Source organism: Castor canadensis, chromosome 1 (genome assembly GCF_047511655.1).
Source record: "Castor canadensis chromosome 1, mCasCan1.hap1v2, whole genome shotgun sequence".
In the NCBI taxonomy this organism is placed as follows: Eukaryota; Metazoa; Chordata; class Mammalia; order Rodentia; family Castoridae; genus Castor; species Castor canadensis.
Window position 1 is genome coordinate 205,329,528 of NC_133386.1, and position 18,431 is coordinate 205,347,958.

General features: G+C 52.6%; 1 long non-coding RNA gene across 4 annotated transcripts in view; it reads right to left on the reverse strand.

Moving 5' to 3' along the window:
* Positions 1-5,139: 5,139 nt before the first annotated feature.
* The window catches only part of LOC141414937 (uncharacterized), a 36,324-nt gene continuing 23,032 nt past the window's right edge, over positions 5,140-18,431 (reverse strand). The window contains exons 1-3 of one of the 4 annotated variants that reach the window (XR_012439945.1): positions 11,361-11,609; positions 8,577-8,774; positions 5,140-5,364 (exon numbers count right to left, since the gene is read on the reverse strand). This is a non-coding gene — a long non-coding RNA (uncharacterized lncRNA). Of the gene's footprint in view, positions 5,365-8,576; positions 8,778-11,360; positions 11,610-18,431 lie in introns of those variants that run through there. The other 3 variants (XR_012439946.1, XR_012439947.1, XR_012439944.1) reach the window with 3 other exon arrangements.

The following is an 18,431-nucleotide window of genomic DNA, read 5'->3' on the forward strand; positions in this document are numbered from 1 at the left end:
GGGACAGTGCGAGATAGCCAATCAAGTCTGATGGATATTGTTACTATCCTGTCCCCTGGAAGATGAATGGCTCGCTCCAGAGATGGCAGCAAAAGCCAGGCTGGAGACTTCTCATCCCCACGAGGAGTGACGGAGGGCAAGGACCCCAGGGCTGAGGGCTGAGGGGTCGGGACCTGCCCCCAGGCTGCCCTCTGCCATCTACCTGGCCACCTTGCATCCACGCTCACCCTACACTCTGTCAGGGGCTGTTCCCTAATGTGCCCTGCCACAAGCTTCAGGTGGTACCTCTCTCGCCATCACGGCTGGCTTTCCACCAGCCTTATGGCCACGGTGGTCAGTTCATGGTGCCTCCATGAGACCCCAAGCTCTCCCCCCATGGCCTGGCTACTGGCATAGGGACTGGGGACTCCAGACCTGCTCCAGGGCTCTGGTTGGTTATGCCCCATTGTTAAGTGTTTTGAAACCTACTTTTGGTTAGAATAGAAACTGAGGTTCCTCTGGGGTCCACCTGTCCCTCTGTGACCCAGCTTCTCGAAACCTCTCCCCCGCCCCCACCCCCGCCCCGCCCTCTTCCAGCCTAAGGTGTCCTTGCTTCCTTGGGAATGCCAAGCAATATCTGATCCCAGGACATTTGCACCTGCACTTCCTGCAGCCAGAAGAGGCCTCCTCCCAACACCCTCAGGTCTGGGTTCTGTGTCACTTATGGGAGGAGGACTTCCCACTGGCTTCCGGCAAAGAGCAGCACAGTCCGTTTCCCCCTCACCCCTCCCCCTCCCCCTCCCCCTCCCCCCTTCCCCCTCCCCCTCCCCCTCCCCCCTTCCCCCTCCCCCCCCCACTCCCTGCTCCTCCTGCCCGCTCTTATTTCAGCCTGAGCTCAGGTTCATGCTATTCACCTGCTGGGCCCCTTGTGGTAGCTCACTGCAAGCAGAATGTGAGCCCGTGCAGGTCACGTCTTGTTCTCCGCCATGTCCCCAGGACAGGTCTGGCACACACGGGGTCAGTACTCGGATGAATGAAAGAACACGAGTGGAAGAGGACAGATGTTTCTGCTCCCCTCTCCCCAGTCTGCTGTGCACACGGCTCTGTATCCCAGGCAGGCGCTGTGACACTCAGGGACCAGGCTGGAGCAGAGCTCCCAGGAGAGCTGGGCCAGAGTGAGCAAGGCCTGTGCCCAGACTTCCACCCAAGGAGAGGAGCCCTGAGCACCCCCAGGCTCCCTCCCTCACCCCAGGGCTGCTCAGTGCAGCCTGATGCGGGTGCCCAGAGTCCTGAAGACTCAGGATGTCACCTTCCTTCCTTTAAAGCTTGCCCCCAGGGAGGTGTTGGTGAAAGGATACAAAGTGTCCAGCGACAGGAGGACCTGGCATGAGGTCTACCCACAGCTGGTGACCGCAGCTAATAACAATGTATCCTGTGCTTAAAACTCTGGCAGGAGAGCCTGGAGGAACATGGTGTGAACTGTAATCCCAGCTATTTAGGAGGTGGAGATCAAGAGGATGATGGTTCGAGACCAGCTCAGACAAACAGTGCTCGAGACCCCATCTGAACCAATAAAAGTTGGGCGTGGTGGCACACTGCTGTAATCCTGGCTCTGCGGAAAGCATAAATAGAAGGGTCCTTGTCCAGGCCAGCCCAGGCATAAATGTGAAACCCTATTTGAAAAATAACTAAAGCAGAAAGGGCCAGTGGAGTGGCTCAAGAGGCAGGAGCGCCTGCCTAGCAAGCGTGGGACTCTGAGTTCAAACCCCAGTGCCACCAAAAAAACAATCAAAAAACCAAATTGCTAAGAGGGATTTTAATGTTTCTACCACAAAAGAATGATCAGCGTCGGAGGTAATTCTGCTCCATGGAGCCATTCCAACAGGCGTGTGTGTCCCAGTGCGTGCAAAGCAAATATAGAGAAATTTTACTTGTCAATGAAAATAAAAATTTTAAGCCCAGATATTTCAGTTATGGGTGATGTCTACTTGCTTCTTTGTAATTTTCTGTATTAAGCAAATTGATTAAGAGACCATAATCAAGAAAAAGAAGCAATAAATACTGTCTAACAAGACAGGAAGGAATAACCACTTGTGTTAATAAACCCACGCAATGGAATATCATGCAGTAGTTAAAATTATATTCATGAAGTGATTTTATTTTATTTATTTATTTTGGTGGGACTAGGGCTTTGTGCCTGCAAAGCAGGCATTTTACCACCTGAGCCACACCACCATTCTACCTGTGGTTTTAAAATGTGAAAGACACTTATTTAAGTAGGGGAGGTGGATAATTAATTTATGCTCTTAGAAACAGAAATGTGACCAGACTCAGTGGCTCATACCTGCAACCCCAGCTACTCTGGAGGAGTCAGCCTGGGTCAAGACCCCATCTTAACTAACAAAAAGCTGGGCAGGGTGGTGCATGCCTGCCATACCAACTGTGTGGGAAGTATAAGGAGGAGTCTCTCAGTCCAGGCTGACTCAGGCATAAATGTGAGACCCTATTTGAAAAATAATTAAGGTAAACAGGGCTGGAGATATGGCTGAAGTGGAGTTTCAAGTCCGTTGGCTTGTGCCGCTGGTGCAGGCTGCTCACCATGGTGGGTGGCACAAGCGCTCACGTCTCCAGCCAGGAAGGGGGAAAGGTGCCACAATCCCTCCGGAGGGCCCCTGTGGCGCCACTGCTAACCTGCCATGGAGGAGGGTGGAGGCTGTCTCCTGGGGGGGCAGTGCTGTGTTTCACGAGGGTGACCGGAGAAGCCCCTGCCGCCAAGAGGACTGTGAACAGGAATGTGGAGGAAACCTGAGGACAGCCTGGTGGCCTGAAGGCGTCCTCCCAAGTGGAAGAAAGGGTCTGAAATAGTGAAGGAAGAAGGAGACCAGGGTGGCTCTGAGCTAAAGGGAGGCCATCCAGGGACAGAGGATCCAAGGTCTGGCAGGTGTTTGGGGACCTGGGCGTTGACAGCGCTGGAGCAGACGCATGGGCAGTGAGGTATCCGGACCACAGGCCGGCGTGTAGGATACTGGCCTTTGTGACAGTGGAGCTCCCAGGAACCAGAGCATCCCATGGGAGGGGCCAGAGAAAGAGGTGTCCAGGATGCCTGGGGCCAGAGCTGTGAGGGCCAACTGTAAGCTCAGCGGGAAAGACGATGAGATGAGAGGTTCTCAGGGCAAGGACCACCTTTCTTTCAGACTTGGCTTCTGATGTTGCACTGAGATGTCAGTCAGCTCCCCAGGGATGTAGGGATCTCTGTGTCAGGAGTCCAGGCAGGGCAGAGGTGAAAAGACAGAGCCAGACATCTGAAATGGGAGCAAGTGGCAAACAGGCCACCTGGGGAAGAGGGAAAATGTTGAGTGGAGTCAGGATGCCGTCGCCCACAGCCCTGGGAAATGAGAGGGACCCCAGGAAAGACCAGGAGGCGTGGGAGGAGGAAAGCAGCTGGAATGACATGCCAGCCAGGCAAACTGAGGGCGAAGACTGACTCTGAGCTTGGTGACAGGAAGGCCACCGGGGAGGGGTGGGGAAAGGCAAGGGCACAAACTGCTGGCTGCAGGCTTAGAGAGAGGGCAGGGGGGCAGGGCAGGGCAGGGAGCCTTGAGGCACCTGCACTGCTGTTGTCCTGAAGGGTGGCGGAGAGGAGCTGTGGCCAGAACGAGAGGTGGGGTCTGGGGAGTTCACTTGTATCTTCAGGTGAAGCAAGTTTAAGCCAATGGGCATCACCCAGCGGAGTGACAATGCTGGGCAGAGGGAGGGCTGCTGCCCTGGGGCCTCGTGGGAGGCCTGGGGTCCTGCTCAGAGGGGCTCCTGAGCCAGGGAAAGGGGGCACGGCATGGCAGAGGGTGCAGAGGGCAGAGAAGGTGGGAAATCCTGGCACCGGGCAACCAGGTCAGCTTCTGCCCATGGTGGGGATGGTCAAGCGAGACGGTCAGCCCAGCTGTTCCCCAGACACACCCACGCTAGGTGCAGGAGGGTGACATCCAGGGCACCTCAGGACACTGAGTACAAGCGAAGGAAAACCTGAGGGCAGAGGTGAGGGTAGGGGACTGTGAGCTTGGGGGTAGGTCGGGGGAGGTCAGGGCATGGGTCTTGGGGAGCTTCAAGAAACACTTGGACTTGAAATGGTGATGGCAGGGAGGCCGAGGAGGTGAGAGGAGCGACCTTCTGGGGCTGGGCTTGTCCTGCAGCACGAAAGACCTGGGGCAGTAGTGATGCTGAGGAATGGGCAGGGAACCAAAGCCTGAAATCCTTTAGGAGTGGAGGGCCCCCTGGGATGGGGGCAGAGGAACCCCCAATGTGGAAAGGGGAGTTGAGTGGCCCAAGTTGAAAGCCAGGCACTTGGGTAAGAAGGCGGTAGAACACCCTGGAAGGGGAGCTCTCCCTGCCTCCAAGCCCCATGAGGGGTTCCCTGGCTCAGCAAGCACACAGGCCCCCAGAGCTGTCCCCACTCCAGCCATCCAGAGGACTCGCTAGGTGAAGTCCTGCCTTCCCAACTGCTCACATTTGGGGGACAAGTCTGAAGCATGTCTACACAGCTCCCTGAGGTCCCCAGTAGAAGGGAGCCCCAGCTCTCCCCAGTCTCCTTTATCAGAGTGCCTGCTAGGGGCTTCTCTCTCTCATCTCACTGGGACATCCGGGAACCCCCTCCCTAATAAATTGCCTGCCCTAGTCCGTATCTCAAGTCAGCCTGGCAGTGTGGCAAATGCCTCCTGCAAGTTCCAAATGCCACCATGGGAAGGTCGTGGAGGGGGGGAGCAGAGAAGTGAGGAAAGGGCCCAGGGGAGGCCCTGGCGCCCTTGGGAAGGAGTGGCTTGACTGGGCAGGAAGGTTCAGGCAGGAGGGTCCTAGGACTGAGTGCCAGCAGGAGCCAAGGTCTTTGGGGGCACTGAGCACCCTCCTGTTCACACCCATGGCCAGCGAAGTCTTGGGGTGCAAACTAGGTGCTCACGGCCACGCTGCATAGAGCAGGCAGGTATAATGTCACTCCATGGGATCGAGGGTAAGTCCTTTCTTTCCTATTTTAAAATGTCATCCTTCACATTTTACATTAAAAAACACTTCCTCACAAAGCTAAACAGTTGCACCCTAAGATATACAGCCCAGCAATCGCATCCCTTGGTAGGTACCCCTCATATATGTACAAAGACCAGCACACAGGTGTTTACAGCTGCTTGATTCATAATCACAAAAATATGGAAGCCACCATTGATGTCCCTCGGTAGGTGAAAGGAAGATCCAACTCTGGCAGGCGCTGACACGACATTACTATTCAGTGATGAACCAAATGAGCTGTTGAGCCACGAGAGGCACGAAGGAGTCTTACCATGTCGCCCAGTGGAAGAGGCCAGTCTTACACTACACGGTACGGTCCCCCTCTGTGACATCCTGGAAAAGGTGGAACCATGGGGAAGGAAGAGGGTCAGTAGTAGCTGAGGAACACAGGACGAGGAGGAGCCCAGCGGATATTTAGGCAGTGACAGTCCCCTGAATAATGTCGTGATGGCAGATAAAACATGTTACACATTTGGCAAACCCATAAAACCGCAGAATACCAAAAGTGTGCTCTAGCTGGGCGCAGGTGGCTCACGTCTGTAATCCCAGCTACTTGGGAAGTAGAGATCAGGAAGCTCAAGGTTCAAAGCCAGCCTGGGCAAATAGTTCACAAGACCCTATCTCAAAAAAACCCATCACAAAAATAGAACTGACAGAGTGGCTCAGGTGGTAGAGGGCTTGCCTAGCAAGTGTGAGGCCCTGAGTTCAAACCCCAGGACTGCCAAAACAAGTAAAGTCTGATATTAAAAGAAGGAAAAACAAAATTAATTCTGGGAGTTATGGTTGGACGATGAAATTACCCCTCAGGCTCGTGTGTCGAATGCTTGGTCCCTCGCTGTTGGTGCTATTTTGGGAGATGGTGGAACCTTTTGGGTGGGGCCTAGTTGGTTGAAGTAGGTCACCAGGGCTGACTTTGAAGGTTGCACCTGGTTCCCATCACTGCCTCACTCCCTTCTCCCTGTCCACCATGAGGTGCAGGTTCTCCTCCACCGCACGCTTTGCTGCCATCATGAGCAAAATAAGTCCTTCCTCCTTACTGCTTGTCAGGTATTTTGTTCACAGTGACAAAAAGTAGCTAATGCACTTGGCATGGTGGCATGTCTGTGATGCCAGCACTCGGAAACAAAGGCCGAAAGATCACAAGTTCGAGGTCAACCTAGATTCAGTGGTGCAAACTCGTCTCAAAAAAAAATACTTAAGCCTGATCTCACATGGCCCACACTGTTGGTGACAACTACAGCTGGCAACGAGCTCCGTGGAGACTCTGCCTACCTCTGGCTGCTGAGCACCCCTCACCCCCTCTCAGAGCCTCTGCAGCTGCACAGACCAGGACAAGGACAGCAGAGCTTGGCCAGATTGCTTCCTGTACAGGTGCCACCCTGGGACTTGGTGGGTCCAGATGCAGGTGGCAGCTGCCAGCCCAACTTTTGTTCAGGAGTCAGTGGCCAACCCCAAAGGTAAAGGCCATGGCCCCACATGGCTTCCTGGGCTGCCCTGCTGGAGGGGAACACATTCCATTGCTGCTTTGGGCCATCCCCAGGCTGTGGTATTTTGTCTCCATGCTGGTGACCCTCTGTCTCCCCCCAAAAGAATGAAATTGAGAAGTCCCAATGGCACAGGCCTCCTGCTTGTGCCCCACAGTGACAGCAAGACTTCTCTTTCATGGCCTTCCTGGGACTGAGTCTCACTCTCCTGGGACTTGTGCCTACCACCCTGGCACGGGTGTTCAAAAGCAAGTTGTCAGTGACCTGACCCAAGGGACATGCCACTCTGTTATCAGCCACCAGTGCAGCTTTGTGGAGGCTTATCAGAGCTGCTCTGGTTTCTCCCAGGGAGTGCCCAGCCAACCACGAGTTCTGCTCTGCCCACTGCTGCTCTCTGGGCACCTGGCTGGCTGGCTGGGGCCATGCAGTTTTTAACCCACTGGAGGCTCTCCTGCCTCCTGGAACCCCAGGGATCTACAAAGGTGGCCGAGGGATGAACTGGAGGGGCACCAAGTGGGAGGGGTCCAGGTCCCCAGTCCCCTTTGAAGCTGCTATTTGGGGAGTCCTTGTCAAGTTGTTTCACAAGTGACTCTGGTTGCAACATGGACAGAGCTGGAGGACACTGCTCTGATCAGTGAGCCACAGTGCCCGATTCCACTCTGAGGACGTCCCTGGCGTTGTCAGACCCACAGGGACAGAAAGGAGGACGGAGATGCCAGAGTCTGGGGAGCAAGTGAGGAGTCGGTGATTAACGGGGACAGTTTTTGTGTTTGGGGAGGTGAGAAAGTTTGGAGGTGGGCGGTGGTGATGCTGACAACACTGAATGTTTTTAGTACCCTCAAGAACGTGTAAGACAGTAAAAAAAACAAGGCGTTGCCCAACGCATTGCGTGCATTTATGCGACTCTCACAACGGAGCCCCTTTGTACAATTAACTAATGCTAATAACGAATAATTTTTAAAAAAATAACAAAACAAAATGGCACCCACCCAGAGGTCTGGAATGGGATATAATAATTTTTTTGTTTTTTTAATAATTTTTTTCTTTGAAATGTAGATAAGAGAGGCGCTTCCACAAATTCTGGAAGAAGCCCCCCCACTTCAAAATGCTACATGGTCAAGGACCACAGGCAGCTCCCTTAATCCCAAAGCCAATTTACTTCTAAGTCTCACTTTCGGCCTGAAGTCACAAATAAACACAGAATCAGGTGTGGCGGCAGTGTCTGAGCATTACATCATGACGTTTAAGTTGAGAGCTGTTTAAACTGGAGGCTTCTGGGGAGGGGAGGGGGAAGGGGAGGCTAAGACCCCCAGCCCTAGAGCTCCAGGCCTGGCCCCGCCCCCAGTGATGCTCCAAAAGTAATTCTGGAATGTTCTGAATGGAGCTCTGAGTGCTACAGTTGTTCTGCCTATCCCAGCTGGAGGGTGGCCATTCAGAGAGATCTCAGCCATGTGGCCGGTCCCTGCCTTCAGAGATATCCTTGAGTCGGTCTCCCAGCCTACAGATCCGCATCTCTCCTGGTCCTTCCTCCTTCCTGCTCCTCTAAAGAAAGGACTCCCCGGTCCCAGGGTCCCCTGATTTCATCTTGAGGCCACCAAAAAGTCACTTCCTCCTTCCTTACCCCGATGGTCTGGACTCCAGCTGAGCAGGTCCCAGGGTCCCCTGATTTCATCTTAAGGCCACCAAAAAGTCACTTCCTCCTTCCTTACCCCGATGGTCCAGACTCCAGCCGAGCAGGGCCTCCGCCAGCCTGCACAGGGCCTTGGAGATGCACGCTTTCAGCTTATGGCTGTCAGAGTGTGAGGGTCCAGGACACAGCTGGACACCAAGGCTGGACCCCCTCCCACTCAAGTCTCAGCTGTGATCGGTCGAGGACCTGGGCCAAGTTTAGCTCTGGCCTCACCAACACCAGGGGCTCTCCTGGTAGTGCTCAGTGTCCTTGGCTGTAAAACAGGGACCCACGGGGACCAGGACAGCAGGGAGGGGCTGTGACATGAGAAGTACAGAGCAGGCACCTGACTGTATCTAATGAAGTCCTCCCTGTTACTGTTTGGGACTCACCCAACGCCGACTCTCGTCCCCAATCTCGCAAGCTGGTCTGTCAAGCTCACCATTGCTCAGGGACTTGGATGAAATGCTTCTCCTGGAAATGCCCCTATTGGTGACAGTGGGCACAGCCACGCCTCCCTTCCGGATGTCCTTCCCCAGGATGAATGACTCTCCAAGTCATCGTCTCTCTTAGGCAGCCAATCAATGGAGCTACTAGGTGTTAGGACAGTAGGGAGGAGGGAGGAGGGAGGGAGGGGGAGGGAGAAGGGAGGGAGGAGGGAGGGAGGAGGGAGGGAGGGGGAGGGAGGGGGAGGGAGGAGGGAGGAAGGAGGGAGGGGGAGGGAGGGGGAAGGAGGGAGGAGGGAGAGGGAGGGAGGGAGGAGGGAGGGGGAGAGAGGAGGGAGGGAGGGAGAAGGGAGGGGGGAGGGAGGGAGGGGGGAGGGAGGGAGGGAGGAGGGAGGAGGGAGGGAGGGAGGAGGGAGGAGGGAGGGAGGGGGAGGGAGGGGGAAGGAGGGAGGAGGGAGGAGGGAGGGAGGAGGAATAAGAGTAAATGCGTCAGTTCTTAGACCGCCTCAAGGTCTTTCTCTCCCAGGAACCAGAGACAGAGGCAGGACTGGAGTGACACTGGCAGAGCACACTCAGCCCTTTCTCATGCAGAGCAGGACATGTGGCAGAAGAACTTGGGTGGAGAACTGGGGCTTGGTTAGGGCATTGTGGCATACAGGAAAATTCAAAGCACCAAAATTCCTGCCTGCGGGCGAGGGCAGGGGACTGAGGCCCTGGGTACGAATGCAGTAGCTCCAAGGCCCGGATGGCTCTGGAAACTGGACTTTTAATTTTACCAGCAACTAGAATAGCAGCAAGTAAGGCTGACCCTGACTCACAGGCCGCCTGCTGAGGACAGGGTGGGAACCAAGGCCAGAGGTGGGGCCTGTGGAGGGGAGCTCTGACTCCATAGGCTCAAGACCTTGCGCCCTTGGTGCACCCCTGTCCCAGCACCCACCATCAGCACCAGCCACAGGCTGGAAGCCCAGGACCCCCGCTAGACCGTGGCATGAAAAACCCAATGTGCCCAACAGTGACACAGATTTGCCACGAGGGTCAGAGTTTAGTGTCAACGGGGGACACACACAGCCTCAGGGGGATGAGACAGCCATATGGCAGGGAGCATGCGTGGTGTGGGGGCCGTGGCTTCACTTCCACTTTTAGATTTTGTCCTTTTTTTAAGGGACAGGGCCTTGTTTGATGGCCCAGGCTGGCTGGCCTGGAACTCTTGCGCCTTTATGATCCTCCTCCCTCAGCCTCTGAAGTAGCTGATAGCACAGGTATGGGCCTCCAACCATGAAAATGCTGGGGCCACCCCTCCACCCAACCTCTTGGGGACTGACCCCTCATTGCCCCAGCCCCCCAAGACAGAACCTGCCCCCATGGACACACTTCCCTGTCCCAGAAGGGAAGAAGTCTCTGCAGAGCATCACCTGACCTGAATCTCACAGAAGGAATTGAAAATCAGCTTGTCCCCTCTTGGGCCTCCAGCCCAGCTGGAGTAAGACACAAAACAGACAAATAAGAATGCACAGGAAAGAGATGTGTTTTTTGAGTGTGGAAGGCCACTGTCTCCTCCCTTTTTCCTCCATCTTCCTTCCCGGCCCCTCCTGGAAACACAGCGGCTCACCCTGAAAGGACAAAGGCCCCCTGGGAAACCCAAGCGCCCCTTGCTGCCCAGCCCAGGCAGCAGGGAGCAGCAGGCGCCGGGACTCTTTGCTGGCTTTGACCTGGCAGGAAGGCCCGCTGCCTGCTGGCTGGCTCTCTTGGGCTGTGCCGTGGGAAATCCCTGGGGGCAGAGCATGGGCAGGAAGTGCCACTGGGCACTGAGCAGCCTCCTCTGGTTCCCATAGACTCTGCCTGTAGATGACCTGATCGGCTCCCCAGCCAGAGCACTAAGTCTGAGAGTGGGGAAAAAATATGACTCATGTGAGGCAACGGTCTGCAGAGACAGAGAGATGCTTTTGGGGCCCAGTCCCCACCCCCACTTCTCATCCCCCCAGCCCCCTGCTCCCACACTCAGTCTCACAGCTCTTTGAGTTGACAACGCCAGCTCACATGTCACAAACCTGCAGCAGCAGCCCCAAGTATTTTGGCAAAGGGTGAGAGCCTTGGGGCGCCCCCCGACCCATACATGCAGAGGGCTACAACTATAGCCCCAAGACTTCAGCAGGAAGAGGAGCTACACAGAGACCTACTTCGGTTCCACATCCCAACCCCCTAAAGTCCCAGGGGGAGTCCTCGTCATATTCTTAGTCTTGTCCATCCTTCCACCAGGACAGGAATGAGGCATCTTGTTCCAGTGTATAAAACAAGAGGCCGGGGTTCCTCTGAGAACACCCCATCTCCTTAAGCCATTTCTCTGGGACTTGGTTTGTGGTGAGGGAGTCATGAGAGAGCGGTCTCAGTGACAGGAAAGACAGACTGCCAGGATTTGCACTTGACTGGAACATTCTCCTTCAGACTGATCTGTGGAATGATCATTTGGCACTTGAATTTCAGAACCATCGAGGTGGAGCTTTCATGTTTATAGGCCAGGGAACGGAGGCCCAGGAAGGTAAATGCACTCCTGATGAGTTGGTGCTGGTGGTCCCAGGCCCGGAGCCCCTGACATGGGAAGGGAGGCTGGGTGTCCAGACCCCTGGGGACTGTCCCCAGGGTCTCTGAGCCGAAAACGACTGGTACCACCATCAGGTTTTCCCAGATGTCCTAACTTCAGCTCCCCATTCCAAGAGGATCCAGTGCACGCACCTGCCCCAGAAGCTGAGGTGCCCCTCGGAAGCCCCCAGGGCCCCGTGCCCCTCGGCCTCGTGAGCTTTCTTTCCTGCTCTGCAATCATTCTGGGTTCCCTCCAGTTGTCGCCTGCTCAGGGATTGCTCACAACAGCAGGAAAGAGGATGTTTGGACACCCTGAGAGCCCTCTTGAAATTCCAGGCTCAGAGCTGCACACTGAGCCGTGCACTCCTGGTGTTCAAGTTCACTGGAGGCTGGCAGAAGTCAGCTTCCTGTTTACAAGGGGCCAGCAGGGAGGGGCCTGGAGCCTCTCCATCCCGACCAGCTGACGAATCCAACACACTTCCCTAGGAATACACCCGGGCTTAATAATTAAAGGAAAAATAACTTGGCAGGTCCATGTGGGTTTTGCTGAACCCAAAGCATTTGAAGGGATGTTTGACTAATCCTGTCCCTGGGGGGCTCCTCCCTTCGGAAGGGCAGCGCAGGGCATGGAGCCCTCGTGCTTGGCTGGTCACCTGGGAACAGGGCAGTTTTTCAAAGGCCCCAGCTTCTTGCCTGTGCTGGCATGCTTTCTGCACATCGTCCTCGGCAGTATCTGCAGAGAGGTTGATGCCTTCCGGCTTTTGAAGAATTTTTGGGAAGATTCAGTCACACCCAACACTGTGAGCCTTTTGATTCTGATAAACAGCCAAAAGTCCACCAGCACTACAGTGCCGGGTTGTGTGTAGGAGGCGTCCACTGCCTTTTGTCTCAAATTCCAAGAAGGCCCTGGGGGCCAGATCAAAAATATCACAGCGACTTCCAGGAAGTTCCCTGCCAGTGTCTACAGAAGGAGAGAATCTGCCCAGTCCATTTCTGGGGCCAAGGTGACACTGTACAGGTGGTTACAGTGCTGTCTTTCTGGGGCTTCCCTCCCTCCCTGGAGCCTCGTCCTTCCCCCACTGCAGGTGGCCAAGGATGGTCAGAGCCGCTCTCCACAGCACTGTGTCTGCTCAGGGCAAAATTCTTGCCACATTTTGTGTAGCAGGTCCTGGTCACTAGCCCTGCGTCCCAGGTACCTGTGTCACAGGCTTCCTGTGTGACAGAAAGACACCCACGTGGCCTGGATCAACTCCTGGGAGATCAGTGTGAACCACAGCAAGAGGCCAAGTATGCAGTGTGACACCCCCCCACCATCCACCCCTCGCCTCCCCTCCTCTGACAAGTCTGCTGAGGAGGTCTGAGGCTCTGGGCTTCTGTAACAAAGCCGCACAAAGCAAAGGCTTAGAACAGCAGGACGGTCCCCTCACTGCTTGCTCAGCTCCGAGGCTGGAAGACTGCAGTCCGGTGTGGCAGAACCACACTCTTCTCTGGGGCTCCAGGAGGGTTCTTCCTTATCCTTCCAGGTCCTGGCATTGCCAAAAGTCCTTCGCATTCCTTGGCTTGTGGCCACATCACTCTGCTGTCTGCCACCATGGGAGTGTGGCTTTCTCCCTGTGTCCCTCTTGTTACACAGATGTAGGGCCCACCCACTCCATCACGACCTCACCTTAACTTAAGGCATTGCATCACTAACACTGAGGTTCTGGATTTGGGTGCTACATCTGGATTTCATGGGAACAGCCTATAACCCAGTTCAAGCATATTCTAGAAGCAGGCACTGGTCCAGTCCCAGTCTCTGTGTCCCCTGGCAAGGGAGATAGGATTTAAAAACAAATGCTGGACAGCAGGTCAGGTCCAGATAAGCACTGTGAAGGAGGCAGAGCTCAGGAGAGGGCTCAGGGTGTGTGACAGGGACATCACTGTCCATAGGCAGCCAGGACGGTCCCATGGAGGTGATGGCAGCTGCCCGGGAGCACCCAGTCACCACTGGGGGAATCTGTCTGGAGCAGCCAGTGCAACCCAGTTGAATCAGGAGTGTGCAGAGCCCTCCAAGCCCAGCCCGGAGGCCATGAGTGCCACGTGGGGGGCCGAAGGAGGAAAAGCCAGGCCGGCTGCCACCCAGACATGAGCAAGGCCTCTTCCTGACCATGCTAGAACTTGGGAGTTGACCTGCACATTTGGGGGCCTCGTGGAAGCCTGAAAAGGGAAGTGGCCTGGTTCGAACTGTGCCAGCCTGTGCTGACCACTGTGAGAACAAGAAGGAATCAGGAAGTCACAGAAGGGACTAAGGCAGGAGAGAGAGATTGGCAGAAGGGGGGCACAGGTCTGGATGGAGGCTGCTGGCCCGAGAGAGGAAAAAAGCTGCAAGTGGGGTACTTTGAACTGGGTTTTGGAGCACGACTAGGAGCCTAAGTATGGCGAAGGTGAGCAGGTCACTTAGGGGAGGGTCACCATGCCTCTGCATCAATCCTCAGATCTGGGTTGTTTCTGTGTCATCCTGCTTCACCCAGAGCAGAATGAAGGGACAATGGTGTGGGGTTTGCACCTGGCTCCGCTCCCACGGGCTCTGAGGCTGACTGTGCCCCTGATGTGACATTACCTGACTGAGTAGTTGAGGTTGAACTGGAGGAGAGTGCAATGCCTCGTGTCCTTACGTAAGCAGAGGGGCTTTGGAGATGCACAGAAAGAAGGGGACCAGGTGACCACAGGTGCAGAGATTGGACTGATGCGGACACCAGGTAGGGAACACCAGAGCTGAAAGGCATGTGACAGTTTCTCCCACAGGACATCTGGAAGGACCCTGTGTGGCCAACACCTTGATTCCGGACTGATGGTGCTCACAAGCATGAGAGAGCAAAGGTCTGTGGCTTTAAGCCGTCTTGTGTTGTAGATATTGTGACAGCAGCCCCAGGACACAAACAGAGACCCCAGTGCTGTGCTCCGCACCAGAGGGAGCCCCGTTCAGTCTCACTATGGGGGCTGCCCAGGCGCTAGCCCTCAGGGCACCATCCAACACTGTCCTTAGCTCTGAGCCTCTGGACCAAGCTACTGAAAATGTGGTCAGCAGGCAGCCACTTTGGCATCACCTCAGGGTGACTTCGGGGTCACAGGACAGAGATTAGCCACACCACCCAAAGGCAAAAGGGTAGGGAGGAAGGGGCTGGAGGTGGGTAGGTATGGGTCAGGATGCCTGTAGGTGGGAGGAGGAACTTTGCCACGATGAGTGTGGACTGGGGTTGAGTCCTTGATTCAGGTCCCCAGTCTGCCGTATCTTGCTGGGGACCTGGGCTGGTCACCAAGCCTTCCTAAGCTCTGGTTCTACCTGTAAAATAGAAGTGAGCCCCACCTGCATAGAGCAGCTGGAAAATTCGATGTAACTTCAAACCCGGCCTCAAAAGCTTCCTGTAGATGAAGTTTCTATCGGAATTATCAGCTCGCGATAAAAAATTATAAAACATTAGATTAGAAGCTAGCAGAAATAACACAGCGGAATCAAACCTACAAAATCTTCAAAATGAAAATGACCATGATATAAATGTGTTTCATATGTGTAAAAAATAAAAGTGAAGACTGAAGTATGATCAAAGGAGGAAATCTATAAATAGTAACCAAGTAAGTGTGAAAAATGTATAATTTCTAGGAACTATATATACACACATATATATGCCTGTATGTGTGTGTATATATATTTATATATAAAGCTACTGAAATTAAAAAGTCACTGGCTGCTGAGTAGCTATGTTAATTCCAAACAAAGTAGACTTTGGAGCAAAGAAAACTTCTAAGATAAAAGGAGATACTGCACTATAAGTTTTTTTTAAAAAAGGATCAACTCACCACTAACACAACAACCCCAAATGTGTGTGACCCAAGAACAGGCTTTCAAAGTATTTGAAGCAAAAACTGACAGAACAGCAAAGAGAATTAGAGAAACCCACAGTTACAGCTGCTGACTTCAACACCTCCCTCCTCTCACTAGTAGTCTACAGAAAACCATCAAAGACAGAGAAGAAACTGACAACGAGCTCTTGTTTTCTTTCTTTTCCGGTGGTGAGGGTGGAACCCAGGGCCTCGTGCGTGCTAGGCCAAAACTTCACACCTTATATGGAATTCGACCCAAAGAAGGTCACAGATGTAAATATAAAACTTAAGACAATCACACTTTCATAGGAAAATACATCTTTGAAATACAGGTGTGGTGGTACACACCTGTAATCCCAGCTACTCAGGAGGTGGACATTGGGAGGACCATGGTCTGAGGCCAGCCTGGGCAGAAAGTTCACAAGACCTCATCTCGACCAATTAAAAGCTAGATGTGTGGCACCTGCTGTCATCCCAGCTATGCAGAGAGAGTAAACAGGAAGCTTGTAGTCCAGGCCGGCCAGAGCAAAAACACCAGAACCTATGTGAAAAAAATCACTACAGCAAAAGGAGTTGGCAGAGTGGCTCAAGCAGTAGAGCACCTGCCTAGCAAGCACAAGGCCCTGAGCTCAAACCCCCGTACTGCCAAAAAAATAAAGAAAATCTTCGAGAACATCTTTCTTAGATATGACACCTAAAAGCAACTGCTGGAGAGAAAAAACTGATATGTCAGTAATTACAAAGCAAATGAACTAAACTTTCCATTTAAGGTCAAACTAGGTGGATATTAAACAGTGCGGGTGTGCAGTGTGTACGTGTACAACACATGCATTTGTGTGTATTACACAGTAGGCCTGTATATAGAGAAACTGCTCCTCACGTGTAAAGATGCAGAAAAACTAAGCCAAAGGATGGGAAAACACACGCCAGACATTCAGACCAAAAGAGACATGGAGTGATTCCCAGCTGACATCGAGCACTGTCGACTTCAAAGAGAGAGGCTGTTATTGTTGTAATGATGGTCACTCACAGTGATAAAAAGATTTAATAATCCCCAAATCCATGCACCCAGGAACAGAGCTTCAAAGCGCAAAACAAAAATTAGCAAGATGGTGAAAGAAGTTGACAAGTATACCAAACAATGTGTGATTTTAGTATTTATCTCCCAGAAGACAAAATAAAGAAAAATCAAAAATCAAACGGAGAACTTGACCCAATGGATAGCGACAGACCATGAGAGACAACAACAAAAAACCACATGTTCTCTTTAGTTGCTCATGGGATATTTGCAAAACACAATTTGGCCAGGCATGGTGGCTCATGCCTGTAGTCTCAGCTACTTGGGAGGCTGAAATTGGAATAATCGCCATTCAAGATCAGCCTGGGCAAATAGTTCTTGAGACCCCATCTGCAAAATAATTAAAACAAAATAGTCTAGAGGTATGGCTCAAAGAGTAGTGTGCCTGCTTTGCAAGGGTGAAGCCCTGAGTTCAAATCCCAGTCACACCCCAAAAAAATATGAGCACTGGTCATAAGGCAGAGCCCGGCTGCATTTTAGGCCTACAGACCACATTCCTCACTCGCTGCTCTTCCCTAGAAATCAGCAGCATGAACACCTGTGGGTTTGCCAAATAAAGAGATTCAGCTAATGGGCTCACAGATTCAAGGAAAAATCACAGTGGAATTTTTTTAAATATCTAGAACTGAGTGAGTAAAGAGAAGGCAGATTATCAAACACAGCTCAGGCAATACTTAAGTGGAAATTTAGAGTCCCAATAATGAGCAATGAGTCAACCCCAACTCAAGCTTATCCCAGGAATATAAGACCAGCTGAGAAAAACCTAAAGATACAGCTTACCACAATAACTGACTAAAGGAGAAAGTCAAATGATTGTCTCAATAAATGCAAAAAAAGTTCATGCAATAAAATTCAATGTCCAGTCACGCTTCTTAAAGCTTAGCAATAGGAAATTTTAGTGTCAGAATAGAAGGCAAGCCTCTTTAACTTGATAAAGAACACACATACAAGTGTGGTGGTGCGCACCTGTAATCTCAGCACTCAGGAGGATCTCAAGTAACAAGCAAAAACCCTCCATCCAAAATTGCCTGCAATAGTCATCATGCCGGGAGAAACAGTGAAAGAATTTCTGTTACGTTCAGGCACCAGACACTTCCGTCTAACCGTAAACGTGTGGTCTTAACCTTTGCACTAAGACATGAAAAAGAAACAGAAGGAAAGAAAGTCACAGAGGGAACTCGTTAGTTACAACGTAAATGTCATCGACCCAGAAAACTCAAAAGGACCTTTGAAAAATTATTACCGAGAGAGGCAAAGAAGGTGAGGAGTTCCAAACTCACTCGAATTTCTCTACAGCAGAGCAGTGGCGATAAAACACGAGTTTTAGAAAGATACCGTTTCCGATAGCAACGACAAACAAGGATCACGTACGGATGTGCAGTAGCCCAGGGGGAACCTAACAGAATTGAATCCAAATAGAGCATGGTTTTTGAATAAAAGACTCAATCTCATAAAAGTTCTCTCGAAAAATTGTAAGCAGCGAAATGATAAACCTGGCTGTGTGAGTCCCAGACGCCACCCCACGACCCTGGCATCTAACAGAAGGGAAACGCAAAGCAAATCCCGACAGGTTCCCCACGTGGTGCAGTGATTGTAAATAGCTTTTAAAGGCCTACATAAACACGGAAAATAGTCACGACACGTTAAGTGGAAAAAACTGTACATATTCTATAATTACAGCTCCTCCAGACATAAGACGCAGGATGCAAGGCTGCCCGGACTCTTCAGTGTCACCCAAAGACGTGTTTCATTTGGCCTGAGATTTATTTTTAATTTTAAATTGTTGGCCAAAAGTTATAAGTCTGGAGATTTCACAGAAAATGGCTAGATTTCAAGCTTTTCTTGAAAGATGTGAAGACGAAGCAGGACAGGCCATGGCTGTCCCTGGCAGGGCTGTGCTGAGGGGGCCGAGGCGCTCTTGCTGGCGTGTCCCCGCCTGCCCTGTTTTGTGGATGACACATGACCCACTATGCTGCCTCCACACCTCCCTGTTTTTCTCAGGCTGCTCCCTTTGTCTGACATGTCTGTCTGTCTGTCCTCACCTATCCAGCCCTTGACCATTCTCAAAGTGGCCAAGACAGACTCGTGAGCTGCAGGCAGTTCTCTGGGGAGCTTTCTTCACAGTCTGGTCCCCTGGGAACTCCTCCATTTGTCCCCTACCCTGGACCAAGCCTTGACTCCACAAGTGGGACTGTCCTGGAAGCTGCAGCCGGTGGCCATGAAACGAACAGTGTCCTCTGATGGAGTCTGAGCCTCATCTTTCACTCCTTTCACGCTGCCATGGT